The following is a 20,216-nucleotide window of genomic DNA, read 5'->3' as shown; positions in this document are numbered from 1 at the left end:
GAGGAACGTAGACTCCAAGGCATTCAAACAAGAAGAAGTACGGAAAACGTTAGGAATACACTGGTCCCCTAAAGAAGATATAATCACATTCAAAATAGGGATAACGACAGCAAAGAAAATAACGAAAAGACACGTACTGTCAGAAGTAGCAAAACTATACGACCCACTAGGGTGGATAGCACCTGTAGTAATTCAGGCGAATATGTTCATACAGGAATTATGGGAGCAAAAAACCAGTTGGGATAAAGAATTAACTAGCAACCAACAAAGCAGGTGGAATACATACCAGGCGCAATTAGTAAATCTGGAGAAAATAACATTGCCCAGGTGGAACAACTTAAGCAAGACAAACAGAGTAGAACTACATGGATTTGCAGATGCATCTATGAAAGGATATGGAGCGGTAATCTACTCAAGGGTGTTAGGCCCAGAAATCAAAACGAATCTAATGATAGCAAAATCGAAAGTCGCACCATTGAAAGGAAAAACGACATTACCGAGGCTCGAGTTGTGTGCCGCGGTGCTATTAGCAAATTTAATGAAGAAAACCCTACAAGCATTGAATAGGGAAAACATTGAGGTATATGCATGGTCAGACTCAATGATAACCCTGGCTTGGATAAGGGGATCATCAAAAAGGTGGAAAATGTTCGTCGCTAACAGAGTATGTAACAAAAATAAGAAAACTTCTGTTGGAGTGAAAGTAAAAAGAAAGATATAGGTACTCCAACAGAAGTAAGAAAAAAAAAACTAATCAACTAAATAGTTGTGGCTGAAAAGAAGATGTAGTGGGTGAGTGTAAAGAAAAGGGTGAAGTGGCTTCTACGTTGAGAAGCCGCAATAGGAAAAAATAAAAAAAAATACTACTTTGCAGTTGTACTGAAGAAAGGGGGATTATAAGGGATAGAAGTAAAGTGGGAAGAGACAGAGGCAAACTGAATAGAGTTGGCTAGCTATAGATGCAAGAGAGCAACTTGACACTCAAGGATGGATACGGCTCGTTTGCATGCCTGTCGAAGAACAGTAGCTCTATATAGATAGTAATGATGACTAAAAGATGAAATAATAAAATAAGAATAATGTACTGAAAATGAATGGAGATGAATAATGACTAAAAACGAACAAAATAAATAAAACTAACTAATCATGGGCGCCATGAAAATGATCTTCGATCATTTTCCCAGGTATCTTACACTGCTTTCCAATATTAAATATATTAAACCTGTAATAATGAACATAAAGGAATAATAAAATAATTGATATACAAAATAAATACATATTTATTAAAAATAACTACTAGATTTTTGACAATCTCTGAGTTACACAAAGTGTATATCATGTGACTCTAAAATGACATAAGTTATACAAAAAGTCATCTCTAAGATAACAACAATAATGTTATCTGTTACAAAATTACAGGTATTAGTACCTCTTACTTACATATAGGGTACAAAATTACATAAGTCTTCTACCAAATGGTTATAGTACGCCTGCTACGTACAACTAAAGGAAACCGACGAAGATGAAAATAATACAAATAAATAGGCCCAAGCCTCACTAAGAGAAAATACAATACTGAATAAAGCAAAATTAAATATACAAATGAATAAACGTTATAGAAGTGAAGTTAAGAAAAATACCGACAAAATGACCTAAATTAACCGAGCAAATGCAATGAAATAAAGTAACGACGAAGTAACCGAACAAACGAAATAAAGCGAATAAATACAATATTTGGGAAACAAGCAAGTAATGTTACAAAATAAATTTACCCGAATTACATAAACCAATATCAAAGCAATAATAAAGTATTAAAAACCTAATTTTCTCTAGGCTTATTCCTGTGCACAAGAAGTTACCGTAGATACAAAGTTTGGGAACCAAATAATCTAATATACAAATACATATGTCAAAAAAAACAGAGGTAACCTAAATCTGGAAAAAAAACATAGTGTATTTAACAGATAGTCTGAAATATAAAAAAACCAATAGTTACTAAAACTCCTCACTAAATGTTCCCAAACGAGGTTGCGGTTGCATCCTAGAAAATGAGCATCACTATGATGCACCTCCATGCCCCCCCCGTAGGCCCAGGTGGCAGGACGAAAAGGAGCTGGAATGTCCCCCAAAAAGCTTGTTCCCAAAACATACTCCCAGTTTGACTTGGCGGTAGCTGCAATAAGGTCCAGGTGGCTTCCCTAGGTAGTCAAGGTGGGTACGACATCACATGAGGGTTAGTTTTCTTCCAAATGGCTAAAAACATATACTTCGTTTGATTTCTCATATAAACCGGTAAACAAAAGTAAAGAGAAGAAGAAATAATCGAGGAAAACTTTTTAGAAGCAATAACATAAAAAAAAACAACCATTAAAAATGGAACAAAAACTAATCTCAGGTAACCTTGAACTATTTTGAGTTTGAAAACATGAACAAATAATGGCATTGCATTTGAAATAGGAATATAAAATATGACTTATCTGAAATAACATGAGATTAAGATAGTAATAGCCATCTACATACATTTTATATACCTTAATGAAATGGTATTGAACCAGACAAAGATAGTTACATGACAATTTATAGATATATTGGACATGAAAATTTATAGATATATTGGATGTTCAATCGGTTTAAAACGTACAGAGAAATGGTAATTATTTCCAATATTAATTTGAGGACTTCAAAAATGTTTGGTTATGTAAAACCAAAAACCCCATTAATATAAAGATCGATATAAAGATAATATAAAGATCGAAATAATCTACATCCTTCACCTAAGGGACTGGCTAAGAACATTTAACAATGAACCAACTATTTCATATATTCAAGGTTAACTAAAAAACATTAGTAGAAAAAACGATTTACCGGTTAATTTTTTATTCCTCTTCCACTGATGGTACTCCCATCCTTACTCCAGGAAACCCGTACTCCAGGAAACAAGTGGTGGTAACTTTTTACTATACTTCCAAACTTAGTTGAAATAAAAATTAATTTCGAAGAAATTAACCGCCATTTACGGTACTAACCACCAACACCAACCTGTCAACCTCGCAGCCACCGGCCAAGTGCCTCTCATTCCTCCCACAGTCAGCGAGGAAAACGTCAAACTCTCACGGAACACGAATTAAACGACAAGGAACGGTTCAACAACTATGTTCCGTACAGTGTGACGTCACATGAGAAGTCCTTTACGATAAATTAAAGAATTTAAATGGGAGGTCAAGAGAAAATAATTATTTTTTTAAAAATAATTACAGCGCTAAAAATGATAATATAACGGGTGGACCGTTACAATCCCCTCCTACTCGGGAAAAAAAAAATTTTTAACCAAAAAAAATTTTTTTTTTTTTAACTTCAAAATATTAACAACTAAATTTACAATAGTCTAACAATCCACGTTGATTCGCAAGATTACTTCTAAATATAAACTAATGGTCAAGGAAAAATAAATCAATACATGACTCAAACTCATACTAAAATGTTACTATGTTACTCTCTGTTACCAAATATTAACATATATTGCTCAAAAGTCAAAACAAAACTAAATATTGTACTTAAGTTCATAATAATAACTGAGTGTCGAATTGGGCACTAAAACCAAAATTGAACTATCCATGGACATCAGATTTATAAAGGGTATATCCAAGAACGGAACAACCAGGAAAAGGTGTGAGCCAATTCGAACCATATCAAAAGTAAATGTACCAAAGTGAATAAAAAAAATCAGTAACTAAAATAGGTAAAGAATTGAACACTTTATCCAAAACTGAACTAACAATGGACACCAGATTCATAATAGTATATCCAGAGAAGAACAATCAGGAAGATTTATGGAACAATTCTCACTAATGTCAAATAATACCAATAATAAACATACCAAAGGAATCCAAAACTCAATAACCAAAATAAATGTGGAATCGGACACTTAATCCAAAGTCGAACTATCAGTGGACACCAGATTCATAAAAGGCATATCCAAAGAAGAACGACCAGGCAAATTTATGGACCAATTCACACCAATACTAAACCACATAACAGATCAGGTCTACGTACACCCACATCCGGTAATACGAACCTATCCAACTAAATACACAAAATAAATGAAGAATCAGACACTTATCCAGAATCGGACTATCAATGGACACCAGATTTATATAGGAGTATATCCAAAGAAGAACCAATTTAATTTATGGACCAATTCACACCAATACTAAACCACATAACAGATCAGGTCTACGTACACCCACATCCGGTAATACGAACCTATCCAACTAAATACACAAAATAAATGAAGAATCAGACACTTATCCAGAATCGGACTATCAATGGACACCAGATTTATATAGGAGTATATCCAAAGAAGAACGATCAGGCAAATTTATGGACCAATCCTTACTAATACTACATAAACTAAATTATTGGATCCAATGGTAACTAATACTGAACAAAATAAATAAATTAGGTCTACATACACCCTCATCCGGTAATATGAACCTATCTGAACTAAGTAATCCAAAATAAGTCAGAAAAAAATTACTAACAGACTAAGTAACAGAGATGTAACCAAACTAAATCAAAGGTAAGATAAATACCTAAAGTGTATTGACTAAAGTATTCTAGAAAATACATAACTTAATTCATGCTGGTATTCGCGAACTATAGCATGTTGCTACAACAGATGTATGAGAATAACCAGACTCAGATAAGGTACTAATAATGTAAGAATAAGTAAGAAAGAAAAAGAATAAATGATGAACTCATAAGTTTTATGACACTATGATAAGTGATAGGAAAAAAAATATGTGATAGGTGATAGGAAAAAAAAATTGACGAGAACGGGCAACCAATTTTAATTAAAACTGCAGATTCATGCGCTCTCACATACGTGGAATTATTCAGGAAATGTTCAAAAATCTAAATAACAAAACTAATGCCTAAGGAAAGAAGTGGGAATATACTCAAATGAACAACTCATTTGTCTAAACACCTCAAATACTAAATTAAGGGATCTACGATGTATAGGGATAGTCAACAAACAGACATACTATGAAGTACGAGACGTAATATCAACTAAACACTTCCCTATCAAAGGGTAAAAATGTAACTGGAATAATTGGACTAACACTAGAATGATTAGGACCTGTTGCAGACATTTCCTGACCAGAAATATTATGATAAATAAACATCTGCATACTCAGCCATGAAAGACATAGATTACGAAATTTAATCGAACAGCACTGGCCAGTTACCGAACAACAACTTCGAACCCACGCATTCACAAATCAGAGTATCAACAGACTAATTCATAAGTAGAAATATGGAAGACTCAAGAATTCATACATACTTACATCAAAATTCCAAACTAATTCCAGAATCATACTGTGTAGGATAGAAGGATATAAATTATTATAAAGTGTTTAAGATATTGGAGACAAATGTCAATAGAGTAACCTAATAACAAATTAAAAAATACACCATCTTTCCAAAATGGCAAATCCAATAACAAGATATAAAAATAATAAAAAATTAGTAAGTAATCAAATATTCAAAATGATATAACCTGAGATATGGTAGTTAACATAGTTCCATCATAATATCCATTATTAAACAAGAGTACTTGTATGAGCTTACCTATCCCAATATATACCTAAATATCATAATAATCAACAACTCTTCTAACTTAGGGTTAGGTGTGCAAAAACTAGACAAAAATACAAGTGAAGTTTTTATTAATTGGATAATCCTACTGACAGGATTAGCAATTAATAATATTGACTCATAATAATAATTAAAATGCATCATGTATAATACCAAAAAAAAAAAAATAAACTCATACATAAAGTACTACATAATACTTAAACCAATAAGTAATAAATTCATAAATAAAGTCATCAACAACAAAGCCAAAGATGAAATCAAGCAATGTATGTAGGTACCTGCATTATCAGATGGTAAAAAAAAATCAGACTAAAATTTCTAACCATACTAACGATTGAGCTAAGCTAAAGACAAACAGAAGAAGAGATTAGCTTGAACGACACCGTTAAGTTAATCTTCTTCTGAGGATTGTTCTAAACTTAATAGATAAAGTACCAATGTTTCTAACTAATAAAAGATTTATGTTTAAATCTCAACCTAAAGTATCTGATTTCTATGAGCATTATATTATGGTACCCACATTGATATAATATTATTATCAACAATAATAAAACTAGAAACTGAGATGGATAATGGAACTACTTTACTATACAATAATTATAATTGTTATGTTTAACACTACCAATTAAAGAAAAATAGTTTGGATGACCATCTGTAACCATCTGAACCATGCGAATTCAACGTATCATGTATAGAAACTAATGTCTGGACTGATATTGCTTTGTGGTGTGGGCCTGTCTTACCAAACAACCCAAATATCAAAAATAACAAATATAAAATATAATCTAAAGTTTGTAAGACAAAGATACATATGGAGAAAATATTAGCGACACACCAACAAATCAAAAATGCCAGCAAAATATATAAATAATCAAATCAATAAAGTAAATAAAATACCTAAATACTGAAAATAATTTCTAGTTAGGTGTAAAATATAACCACACTAGAAAAAAAAATATATGCATATAGTCAATAATTAATTGTACGTGCAAACATACTACCATTGGTAGAAGGACTAAAAATCCATAATAATAGAACATAATGTCAGTCATGTATACTCATTCTAAATACACAAATAAGTTTCCAATAAAAATACAAAATTCAAACTAAAATATGAGCTGTACCACTAAAACTAAAAATGAGGTATCGAAAATAAACTAATCAAAAACAAAGAAAAGCAGTATAAGTCTACCTGTTTAGTATTAATAAAATTTAAGACAAAAATAAATCAGAAGTAACATGTATACAACGATATTAAAAAGGTAATAATACAGAAAATTCCAATAAAATAAAAATGAACTAAAAGAACTACTGTCTTAGAACCAAAAACGGTTGGCACCACGCATTGGGCAGCCAGTGTAACAAAATGAAAAGAAAACTTCTGTTGGAGTGAAAGTAAAAAGATAGATATACTCCAACAGAAGTAAGTAAAAAATAAATAAATAACTAATGGTGCATAGATGTAGAGAGAGATGGGCTGTGTAAGAAAAGGGTGAAGTGGCTTCTACGTTGAGAAGCCGCAATAGGAAAAAATAAAAAAAAATACTACTTTGCAGTTGTACTGAAGAAAGGGGGATTATAAGGGATAGAAGTAAAGTGGGAAGAGACAGAGGCAAACTGAATAGAGTTGGCTAGCTATAGATGCAAGAGAGCAACTTGACACTCAAGGATGGATACGGCTCGTTTGCATGCCTGTCGAAGAACAGTAGCTCTATATAGATAGTAATGATGACTAAAAGATGAAATAATAAAATAAGAATAATGTACTGAAAATGAATGGAGATGAATAATGACTAAAAACGAACAAAATAAATAAAACTAACTAATCATGGGCGCCATGAAAATGATCTTCGATCATTTTCCCAGGTATCTTACACTGCTTTCCAATATTAAATATATTAAACCTGTAATAATGAACATAAAGGAATAATAAAATAATTGATATACAAAATAAATACATATTTATTAAAAATAACTACTAGATTTTTGACAATCTCTGAGTTACACAAAGTGTATATCATGTGACTCTAAAATGACATAAGTTATACAAAAAGTCATCTCTAAGATAACAACAATAATGTTATCTGTTACAAAATTACAGGTATTAGTACCTCTTACTTACATATAGGGTACAAAATTACATAAGTCTTCTACCAAATGGTTATAGTACGCCTGCTACGTACAACTAAAGGAAACCGACGAAGATGAAAATAATACAAATAAATAGGCCCAAGCCTCACTAAGAGAAAATACAATACTGAATAAAGCAAAATTAAATATACAAATGAATAAACGTTATAGAAGTGAAGTTAAGAAAAATACCGACAAAATGACCTAAATTAACCGAGCAAATGCAATGAAATAAAGTAACGACGAAGTAACCGAACAAACGAAATAAAGCGAATAAATACAATATTTGGGAAACAAGCAAGTAATGTTACAAAATAAATTTACCCGAATTACATAAACCAATATCAAAGCAATAATAAAGTATTAAAAACCTAATTTTCTCTAGGCTTATTCCTGTGCACAAGAAGTTACCGTAGATACAAAGTTTGGGAACCAAATAATCTAATATACAAATACATATGTCAAAAAAAACAGAGGTAACCTAAATCTGGAAAAAAAACATAGTGTATTTAACAGATAGTCTGAAATATAAAAAAACCAATAGTTACTAAAACTCCTCACTAAATGTTCCCAAACGAGGTTGCGGTTGCATCCTAGAAAATGAGCATCACTATGATGCACCTCCATGCCCCCCCCGTAGGCCCAGGTGGCAGGACGAAAAGGAGCTGGAATGTCCCCCAAAAAGCTTGTTCCCAAAACATACTCCCAGTTTGACTTGGCGGTAGCTGCAATAAGGTCCAGGTGGCTTCCCTAGGTAGTCAAGGTGGGTACGACATCACATGAGGGTTAGTTTTCTTCCAAATGGCTAAAAACATATACTTCGTTTGATTTCTCATATAAACCGGTAAACAAAAGTAAAGAGAAGAAGAAATAATCGAGGAAAACTTTTTAGAAGCAATAACATAAAAAAAAACAACCATTAAAAATGGAACAAAAACTAATCTCAGGTAACCTTGAACTATTTTGAGTTTGAAAACATGAACAAATAATGGCATTGCATTTGAAATAGGAATATAAAATATGACTTATCTGAAATAACATGAGATTAAGATAGTAATAGCCATCTACATACATTTTATATACCTTAATGAAATGGTATTGAACCAGACAAAGATAGTTACATGACAATTTATAGATATATTGGACATGAAAATTTATAGATATATTGGATGTTCAATCGGTTTAAAACGTACAGAGAAATGGTAATTATTTCCAATATTAATTTGAGGACTTCAAAAATGTTTGGTTATGTAAAACCAAAAACCCCATTAATATAAAGATCGATATAAAGATAATATAAAGATCGAAATAATCTACATCCTTCACCTAAGGGACTGGCTAAGAACATTTAACAATGAACCAACTATTTCATATATTCAAGGTTAACTAAAAAACATTAGTAGAAAAAACGATTTACCGGTTAATTTTTTATTCCTCTTCCACTGATGGTACTCCCATCCTTACTCCAGGAAACCCGTACTCCAGGAAACAAGTGGTGGTAACTTTTTACTATACTTCCAAACTTAGTTGAAATAAAAATTAATTTCGAAGAAATTAACCGCCATTTACGGTACTAACCACCAACACCAACCTGTCAACCTCGCAGCCACCGGCCAAGTGCCTCTCATTCCTCCCACAGTCAGCGAGGAAAACGTCAAACTCTCACGGAACACGAATTAAACGACAAGGAACGGTTCAACAACTATGTTCCGTACAGTGTGACGTCACATGAGAAGTCCTTTACGATAAATTAAAGAATTTAAATGGGAGGTCAAGAGAAAATAATTATTTTTTTAAAAATAATTACAGCGCTAAAAATGATAATATAACGGGTGGACCGTTACAAGTAGAGGAAATAAGAGGCGTTATAGGACCGAAAAATTGGCATAAGGTAGATACGAAGGAAAACCCAGCGGACATCCTCTCACGTGGAAGTATCGCATCAGAATTATTAGAAGCAGAGCTATGGTGGAAGGGACCAACTTGGCTGACTAGTAACAAAACTTTAACGCAGGAATCAGAAGAAATACCAGAGACAAATGAGGAGGAAGTCAAAACGAAAATAACGGTGCACACGACAACGATAAAGGAGGACATATGCGAGAGATTCTCAAATTTAGAAAGAATGAGAAGAGTACTTGCATACTGTAGGAGATTTGCAGACAAATGCAGAAAAAAGAAGGACAGTGGACAAAGTCAGCTGACAGTCCAAGAATTAGAGGAAACGCTATTAAAGGTGATAAAGCACACACAGCACGCCTACTTCAAACAAGAAATAAAGAAGCTGGAGAAGAAACAGCAGTTAGACAAGGAAAATAAATTAGCGTCATTGGTACCATTCCTGGATAGACAAGGAATTCTAAGAGTCACCGGAAGACTGAGACACACGAATCTAAAGTACGGAGAAAAACATCCGATAATTTTGCCAAAGGATAGTGCATTAACAAAGTTACTTATAGCAGATAGTCACGCAAAAAATCTACATAGCGGATTACAACAAACACTACAGTATATAAAAAGGAAATACTGGATAATCAACGGCAGAAGAACCGTGAAAGATCATCTAGCAAAATGCTTAAGGTGCAGGAGGTATAAAAGCCAAGCAGCACAACAATTAATGGGAGATCTACCGAAAGACAGAGTGAACCCGAGTCATCCCTTTACTAACACAGGGATAGATTATGCCGGGCCAATAAAAATAAGTACCACGAGAGGCAGAGGACAGAGGAGCTATAAGGGCTACATCTCAGTATTTGTGTGTCTGTCAACGAAGGCAGTACACCTCGAAGTAGTAAGCGATATGTCTACGGATGCATTCATCGCGGCGTTCAAGAGATTTACGGCACGCAGAGGACAGTGCAACAACGTATACAGCGATAACGGAACCACATTCGTAGGAACAGCAAATTTGTTGAAAAAAGAAAATCAAAAAATAGATGACGAGATAAAACAAGGATTACTGGCACTAAGTACCCAATGGCATGTCATACCTGCATATGCACCACATTTCGGAGGACTATGGGAGAGCGCAGTGCGGATAATGAAATATCACTTGAAAAGAATCATCGGGGAAACAGTTCTAACATATGAAGAATTGAGTACGGTGCTGACACAAATAGAAGCATGTATGAACTCGAGACCATTATGTGGGTCATCAGAAGACCCTGAAGGGAAAATAGCCCTGACACCAGCTCACTTCCTTATAGGGAGAGAAATTATATCACCAAATCGGGAAGAAGAGCTTACGACTTATTTGAAGATGCCGACGAGGTGGAGATTATTGGAGAAAATAAAAAGAGACTTCTGGAAAATTTGGAAACAGGAATACCTGCACCAATTACAACAGAGAAATAGATGGCATAAGGCGCACTCTAACATAAAAGAAGAAGAAATAGTTATAATAAAAGAAGAAGATACACCTCCAGGCAGATGGCCATTAGCGAGGGTAACAGAAACACACCCTGGAGCGGAGGGACTAACCAGAGTCGTAACAGTGAGAAAGGCGAACGGGAAACTGACAAAAAGACCCATACATAAACTAATACGACTGGAAGAAGAGAAACAGGAAAAGCCGAAGGAGGCAGCAGCACTAAGATGGAAGAAAATACTAGTAGCTATAATGTTTTTAACGACGTTAAAACCCATAAAGGCAGAACCGTATAAAATATATAATCCGGAACCAGGATTTTTCACAGAAGATCTTGGAGAGGTCGTTATAGACCGGGGAACATTTCGAATAAAGGTGTTACTAGAAAAGGGAAGAATTCGAACAGAGCACCAACTAATAGGAAATATGATACAAGGAGTACGAGAACTGTGTCAGGATATAAAAATCGTGAATTGTAAGGATATAATAGGGAAGTTAGAGGAAGGACAAAGAAAGGCGGAATCAGTAAGCGAGGGGTTGACAGTAGAAATAAAAGCAAGGGAAAGAAGAGGAATATTAGGAACAATATTAACCTCAGTATTTGGAGTCAATGACGAAGCCTACAGTAACATTGAAGCATTAGACAATAACCAAAAGGAGCTAATAAAGGGATCACAGCATCAAGCGAAGATAATGTTAGAAACAATAACATCAATCAATCACACAGAGAACAGGATAAACGAGCAAATGAACAAGTTTAACAAAGCACTAATCACAGGCCTACAAGAAATATCTAAAGGACTTAACGAAGTAGAAGACAAAGCACAGAGATTAGAAACCGAATATAGCACGTTGCGAATACAAACGATAGCGTTGCAAGTTATGGAATTCATAAACGAATATACTCAATTTTACGAGGGAATATTAAACCTTCACTATAACCACGGACACTTCATTGATATAGTAAAACCGGGTGAGATAACTAAATTGATAGAGAAAGCAGGGCAGATACTGCCACAAGGGGTCGAAATACGACGACAGCCCATTATAGAAACAGAAGTCAGTCATGACGACAGATATATAACAGTCATCGGCTATTTCATAGTGACAGGGAAAATTAAGTAGAGCATGCTGAAAGTCACGGCCATACCACTTAACGTTGAGGGGTCGGTGTTGCGCACATTTGTCGCCCCAAGGAATCTACTGGTCGTAGATTATAACACACTGCACTACTTCGAATTGACCGCAGAAGATAGGGAAAGATGTTTACTGTTGACAAAGACGCAGATAGCGTGCTCACCAACGGCTATAAGGAACATGGATACCCAACCAAACTGCATACTTGAAGAAATTTATGAGCGATCTAAGAATAGCACATGTCCAGTGGTAGCCAGGACAATACAGACAGCTCAATGGAGTAAGATGGGTACCCCCAACCTCTGGCTCGTTATCACGCCAGTCACGATACACATATCCATTATTTGCGATGGAAATCGGAGCGAAAGAGTACTGGAACGAGTCACATTCCTGAAACTTTCACCCAAATGTATCGCCCAAACGAAAAATATTACATTACTCCCCACTAGCAGTGGGATGGAGAGAGCGGTAACAAGCTACCTGAAGGCGCCAATCACTCCCGTGGCCCAATTGGTGGCGAGGACACCCCGCAGGTTTAACATGCCTCTAAACACCTACCTGGACATACCAGGAGGAGAGCTACGTCACGCGTTACTTGAGGAGGAAAGTCTAGAACAAGAAATGACGCATACGCAGTGGCAATCGATTCCAGAATCTAATTGGCATTATTTTGTAGCCACCGGGACCATCACTATAATGGTAATAATTGGGATACTCACGTTATGGAAATACCGTCCTGTTGTACGACTATGTCGTTCAGGGAATCCACATACTCAGACTAACGAACAGGAAGTACCTGTATTAAGTAGTAATCGGCATAACAATGTACCGTCGACTTCAAAGGCCGACATCCCACTCTCGACATTTTCATCCAATTGCCCTAATTTTAATCTAGAGATAGAGTCGGACATTGATAGCTAGAGTACGGTTGGAAGATTGTTGATTATTCTTAAACTATTTATTTATTAACATGTTTGAATTTGACTATTTTATGTAATACTTATATGTAAACTTTGAGTATTGACACTTGGGCCAGTTTTTGCCCGATTCCGCAGTATGTCCAATATCAATTATTCAGTATTCATATCCGAAATTGGACAGTATCATTTTATCACCCAGTAGATCGAATGCATTTATTTGTTATTAAACACACACACGTAATTAATTAAATTACATACACATTTGGTCAATTATCAATAATATAATTTGGACATCAGCCAAAAGTTGCTGACATAAGATAAACAATTTACCTTAATTAGATACACAAAATCACGCGGGGCCCGTGTTTACATTGACCCAATTTAAGCTTATATAAAACTAAGATCTCTTGTCTAGAAATTCAATTATTATTAATTCATTAACGCGAGTGATTGTCTTCAACGCTCATCATTTAAGTCTCTACTCAAAGTACCCCGGGTCAACATCCATAGTGTAAGTCTCATCAATAAACTCTGCTACTATTATTTGGTGTTTCCATCACAACTTAAAGACCATCTACACTGAGCCAACGAAGGGATATTTTTCAAATACCGAATAGATATTGATTCCTATAAAATAATATAGTTTACTTATTAGATGTAAGAATAAAATATACAGATATCAAATGTACATTTAGATAGCAAAAAATGGAGGTTAGGATTTTCTCTGAATGAATATTACTTATAAGATATTGGAATAATTTAATATACTGAATTCATTGAATAAATTTACACATAAGATTTAATTTGGAAAGATTATATACGTCACCTTGAAACAAAGTGACAAGTTGAAAAAAAAAAAACAAGACAAAAGTAATATAAAAAGAAATATGTGGTTACCGTGTGACTGCGATAATTCTATGCCGGAAAAGTCGATCTATCTATTTCTTGAGTTCTTCTAAACGCTCTTAAATATATTTTATTGATCCACATTTCGAAATTCAATTATATACTTTTAATGATAAAACCGGGTCTTCACCTGTAAATCTTGACCCCAATTTGTCACACGCCACTCACGAACGAAGATTCAACCAAAAGTGAAAGTTTTCTTTTAGTTCCTCACAACGACGGCCCCAGAAATCGAAAGAATCCACCACTACCAACCCACGAACCTAACAGCAGTTTTAAGTGTGTTGTGGTATGGCGTCATACAGTCAACCAGTGATACCACACATAATTAGTTGTGGCATTGTCGCAAGAAATTTTAAATATAAAAGATAATCAGAAATAGAGAAATTTAGAGAAATTAATTAAGAGAACGAGAAAAATAATTATTAAAAATAATTAAAGAGCTAAAAATGCTATTATAACGGGTGGACCGTTATAAGACCTTATAAGGGAAAAGAACAGAGCGAAGTAAATAGCCAGAAGAACGAGAAACAGAGTAGATAAAACCTGGGCAAATACATTAAACAGAGAGGTGAAGACGGCTCTTCTACAACACCGCAGCGAAAAATGGGACAACTATGTACAAGAGATGGAAGAACTAGACTCAAATATAAAAAACGTCTAGAAGCTCCAGAAAATACTAAGAAGCGACAGAAAACCCATCCCCCCATTACATGGAGAAAACGGCATGGTATACTCCGTAGAAGAAAAAGCTGAGGCGATGAGGTCCACACTCGAAAGAGAATGCAGGCTAAACTTCCATGAAGACGAGGACGCAGACTTCATGGAAGAAGTCGAAGAGCAAGAAGAAAGACCAGAGGACCCAGAAGACATCATCCCCCCAACATCACCGGAAGAAATAAACGAACACATAAGAAAGAGTTCACCGAGAAAAGCGCCTGGTCTAGACGAAATATCAAATAGAGCCCTAAAATACCTTCCCAGAAGAGCTATAGTGTACTTTACAAACATATTGAACGCGATATTAAGATACAAAAGATTCCCAAACAGATGGAAAGAGGCCCATGTCATCATGATCCCAAAACCTGGCAAAAACCACACGTTCCCGCAGAACTACAGGCCAATTAGATTACTCCTAGCGATCAGCAAGATAGTGGAAAGAATCATCCTCAGAAGACTGCAAGCGGAAACAAACAGATTAGAGATAATCCCAGAAGCTCAATTTGGATTCAGAGCAGAGCACTCCAGTGAGCTACAAGTACTTAGACTAACTGAGTACATATCAGCTGGTTTAAACGATAAGCAGTACACTGGAGCAGAATTCCTGGACGTAAGCAAAGCTTTCGACAGAGTATGGCATAAGAGGCTCATATATAAAATGCGAGGCTATGGGTTCAGAGGAGCGATGACGAGGCTGATCTCTTCGTACTTGGGCGACCGGAGTTTCATGGTTCGGATAGGACAAGTTCTGTCCGAGCTCGGGAGCCCGGAGGCTGGAGTACCACAGGGAGCAGTCCTGTCACCCCTACTGTACACAATATACACAGCAGACGTACCTAGAACTCCAGGTACCCTTATGAGCCTCTACGCAGATGACACAGCGATATGCAGATGACACAGTAGACATAGCAGTGACCAACCTGCAAACAGAGTTAGAAGAGATTGAGGAATGGAGTATAAAGTGGAAGATAGCCATTAACTCCGAAAAAATGCAAACGGTACTATACAAGAAAGGTAGACAACAGCCAGAAGAACGACGGTGCAGAACACCCCCATCGAGTGGATAGACGAAGCCAAATACCTAGGAGTCATCATGGAGAAAGGATTAACCTTCAAGAAACATGTAGAAGCCACAGTCCAGAAAACCAACATGGCAAGAGCAACACTAAGAGGACTCACAGGAAAGAAAAGTAAAATAAGACTAAAAACTAAAATAAGGCTTATAAATTGTATAATATTTCCGATACTAACGTACGCATCTCTCGCATGAGGACACGTGTGTGATACAACAAAAAAGAAGATACAGGCGGTCCACAACAACAGCTTAAGAGAAGCAGCTAAAGTCCCAAAATACGTAGCCGAAGAATTCCTCTTCAGAGAATTACAGCAAGTTACCCAAGTAGCAATTTTTCGACGCATTGGTTGTCAGTACAAACAAATGCACTGTCTATAACGTTGCCCGAGAGCATTTTCAGTTGTTTCGGCCAACGTCCCCTACCCCGACTGACATTACGATGTTACAACCTGTAGTTATACGGGCAACTAATTTATTACCATTTTGACAACTACATATCACACTTCAGTTTTTTCAACAATCGCAACGACTTAAAAATGTTATAATGCTAAACTAATTATTATATATTTTATTTTGATAGAAATTTTCGATTTATTTAACAACCTGTTTATTTGTTTTTTTAATAGCTGGTTTCCATTCCATTGTTTTATCAGTAGATTTGAGATTTGATAACCATCTTTGTATCTGCTTTGGTAGACAGGGTTGCCAGGTCAGTTTTAACTCTTTCAGTAGTTTTGTTTTCACAAAATCAGTAGATTCTTTTTAGGCCATGTAAATATACAGTAATACAGTGATTTGCACATCCGTCCTAAATGTCCCAAGAGCAATTCCACAAAATTGGAGACCTAATTATTCCAAACCACCAACTGGTAATAGTAAAGGGACAGCACCGGTATGGGCGCACAAAAATAAAATTTCCCCAGATCTACTGAAAAACTGGGCGTTTCACACCATCTGGCAACAGCGCCTCCCATAAGAGCCTGTGTGTTAGAGGGAGATAGAAAATCAATTTTTCCCCACATTCTGGGGAAATTTTAAAAAAATTTTAAGGTCCATTCTGCTCATTTTTGACGCTTTTTGTGGGGGAGGCGCGAAGGCTTGTCCAATCGTGACGTAAGACGGCTCGTTGGAAAGGGGAGGTGGTAACGAATACGTTAACATAAAAAACAAACGCAAAGACAGTGCCAAAACGGCACTGTATCATTGGTCGGATCGTGACGTAAGACGGCTCGATGGAAAGGGGAGGGGGTAACGAAGATGTTAGCACAAAAACAAACGCAAAGATATTGTCAAAAGGGCACTATATCGTATCTCCGTTGCTATTAGGCCGATTACTACATGCAAGACATTAAACGAAAGATGATGGGGGATAATGAATACGCTAAGATAAAATACAAACGAAAAGACCATACCAAAACAGCATTACAGCAATTATCCGTTGTTATTGGTTCGATTACTATATGTAAGATATTAAACGAAAGGGGAGGGGGTAACGAATACGTTGTTTCTATTGGTCGGAGCGTGGCGTTAGGTGGCTTGTTGGAAAGAGGAGGGGATATTAAATATGCTAACATGAAAAACAAACGCAAAGACATTGCCAAAACGGCACTATATCGTATCTTCGTGTCTATTAGTCCAATTTTTGTGAATATGGTCTCGTTGGAAAAAAGAGGGGATATCGAATATGTTAACATAAAAACAAAGATGTCAGCAATGACAAAACGGCACTATATCATATCTCCGTTACTATTGATTTTAGCGTAACAGACGTTGAACGAAAGGAGATTGGTTAACAGAGAAACAAGACACTGCCAAAACGGCGATATATCATATATTTGTTGCTATTGGACCTATTTTAACGAGTCAACTTAATGGGGATTCCACGTCTATTGCAGTTGATCATCTCGTCATACAAATCGCCACCTGTCGGCTGCAACATGTAACTATACCCAAGCCATCTAGCACCTGTCATCGTAAAAAAAAAGACACTCCAGCAGCCTATCGCTTCTTCTCTCTCGAAACAATTCAGGAAAGGACGAGGTGTCGTTGAAAACGATATAACGTACAACAACGTGTGAGGTATTTGTGGAAATAGAACATGATTAATCGAAGAACGTATACCATTCTTACAGTATGACCAAACATCATCGATATAATCTTCTCTGATTCCCTAGATCTCCATCCAATCAAACACCTGCTCTTTACAAAGAACGTGTACCATACTTTCAGTATGACCAAACCATCAAACATCCTCGATCTTCTCTGATTGAGTACTACTGTACATAGCCTCCAATCATACATTCCTACAATGAACATATACCATTCCTACGCTGTGGCCAAACCAGCAAACATCTCATGTACAAGTCTTTTCGGAAAAATGCGTATTATTTTTAAGTAAATTACTAAATACAGATGTATTGTGAGTTGCATGCAATATTTTATCTACGGCAAGTCGGGTAATATTATGAAAATCGTTGAATATAAATGTTATTGCGCGTTGCATACTGTATTTTATCTACGGCAAGTCGGGTAATAATATGTAGGTTAGAATTGTACTTCAGGTCTCGGGCAAAAAAATGGAAATATATGTTGTATTAGAAAAATCGTTTAACAATATTTATCAATATGATGTATATGTTGACATAGAAAAGACATTTAACATAGTGTAATAAGCAGTATTATTGAAATAAAAAAAATACATGTGCTACCTATGCCCATAAATTAATGTAGAGTGTATAGCTACCTAGAAAATAAAAAATGTTAGCAAGGACAGTCATGCAGTAAGTAATGGTTCAATTAATAAAATAATGCTAGTACATAAGCGATAGAATGTTTAGTAGGAATGAATTATTTAATGTAAACATGCAATAAATGAAAAGTAGTCAATTCGGTCGAACATAAATTTGTTTAAGAAACAAAAATATGTTCTTAACAGCAGTCACCAACGTGAAGGTATGACTATATCGACCGCCATGTTAGTAGGGATGATGGTTAGTAGGAATGAAATATTTACATTATATGATAATATATTTAATAATAGCAATATACTTAACTTACGTACTAAGATCAGCTCATAATATACCTTGGTTTAGTAGACATCTTTTTATTGATCTGATGGACATCTTTTATATTCTTATTAATGTTAAAACATCGATACTTTTGGTGGTAATTCATTCGTTACTGTAGTATTCAAAATGAATTATTGGGGTAAATATAATAACTCTAGGTTATCTAATCTTAAAACTAAGGATTTTCCGACTCCTGTTTTGTGACAGGCTATCGAAGACTTAAAACTAAATCGAGGAAAGAAGACCATTAAGTTATCGATCGTCTTAACTTGGAGGCTACACGAGCAACGGATCCAGAGTTAACCAGAACGGCTCATTCATTTGCCAGTTATTTTGATCCATATCAGATATCTTTTTAGTGGTCATAACTAAACATCTTTTTTTAAATGTGCTAATCTTAATAATTTTACGTAATTTAGAGATAATACATGTAAAACTAAGATCTAGTAGAATTATCATATTATATAAAAGCGATGAGTGAGGGAAAGGTTGAGAAAAGGAATATAGTAAAAAGGGTCTGTTCCAGATATATTTAGCATAATGTTAGCTGTAATAATAAAGTTTTATAAATGACTATATTCAATCAACTAAATTTGCTAATCTTAATGACAAAAAATGATGAGTGATATTAAAGGGTGATACGAGAAATATAATAAAAAATTGTATGATTCAGATGTATTTATCAATATTGTACTTGTCATAAATAAAGTTTAAAATAAATGACGAGTGATATTAAAGGGTGATACGAGAAATATAATAAAAAATTGTCTGATTCAGATGTATCATTATTGTAGTTGTCATAAATAAAGTTTAAAATAAATGACTATATTCAATCAGCATCAATCTTAAAGTCAATCAGATAATCAAGGATAAATGTTAAAATTGGACTGGCTTATTCAAATCTTGCTTTGTGTTATTCTAATCGACATACATCTGAAGATCATTATACAACAAAAGGAATGATAACAATCGTTTTCTTAAACTGTATACCTAATGTTTAGTCGATCTAATCTATCTTACATACACCAGATCCATTAGCCTCGGAACTGATAATGTTGAATATATTTATTCAACATACATGGGTGCAGCATTTATAGAATAATGTCCCCAGGCTAATGTATTGTAGGTGTCTGGAACTTTACACCTTTTGTCGTCGTTTGAGTTAAGGCCTATTTAATCTTGAACCATGGAGTATACAACATGATTAATAGATCTTATTAATTTTTGCTGAATCG

At 35.1% G+C, this 20,216-nt stretch overlaps 1 long non-coding RNA gene across 1 annotated transcript; it reads right to left on the bottom strand.

Annotated features, from left to right (window-relative positions):
• Positions 1-1,262: 1,262 nt before the first annotated feature.
• LOC126879928 (uncharacterized) lies at positions 1,263-9,191 on the bottom strand. The gene is made up of 2 exons (XR_007696331.1): positions 2,866-9,191; positions 1,263-2,253 (listed from the first exon to the last, which is right to left on the bottom strand). It is a non-coding gene; the product is annotated as an uncharacterized LOC126879928 (long non-coding RNA).
• Positions 9,192-20,216: the final 11,025 nt, after the last annotated feature.

This window comes from Diabrotica virgifera, chromosome 2 (assembly GCF_917563875.1).
Source record: "Diabrotica virgifera virgifera chromosome 2, PGI_DIABVI_V3a".
In the NCBI taxonomy this organism is placed as follows: domain Eukaryota; kingdom Metazoa; phylum Arthropoda; class Insecta; order Coleoptera; family Chrysomelidae; genus Diabrotica; species Diabrotica virgifera.
The sequence above is the reverse complement of the archived record's forward strand: the minus strand, read 5'-3'. Positions and strand labels throughout refer to the sequence as shown.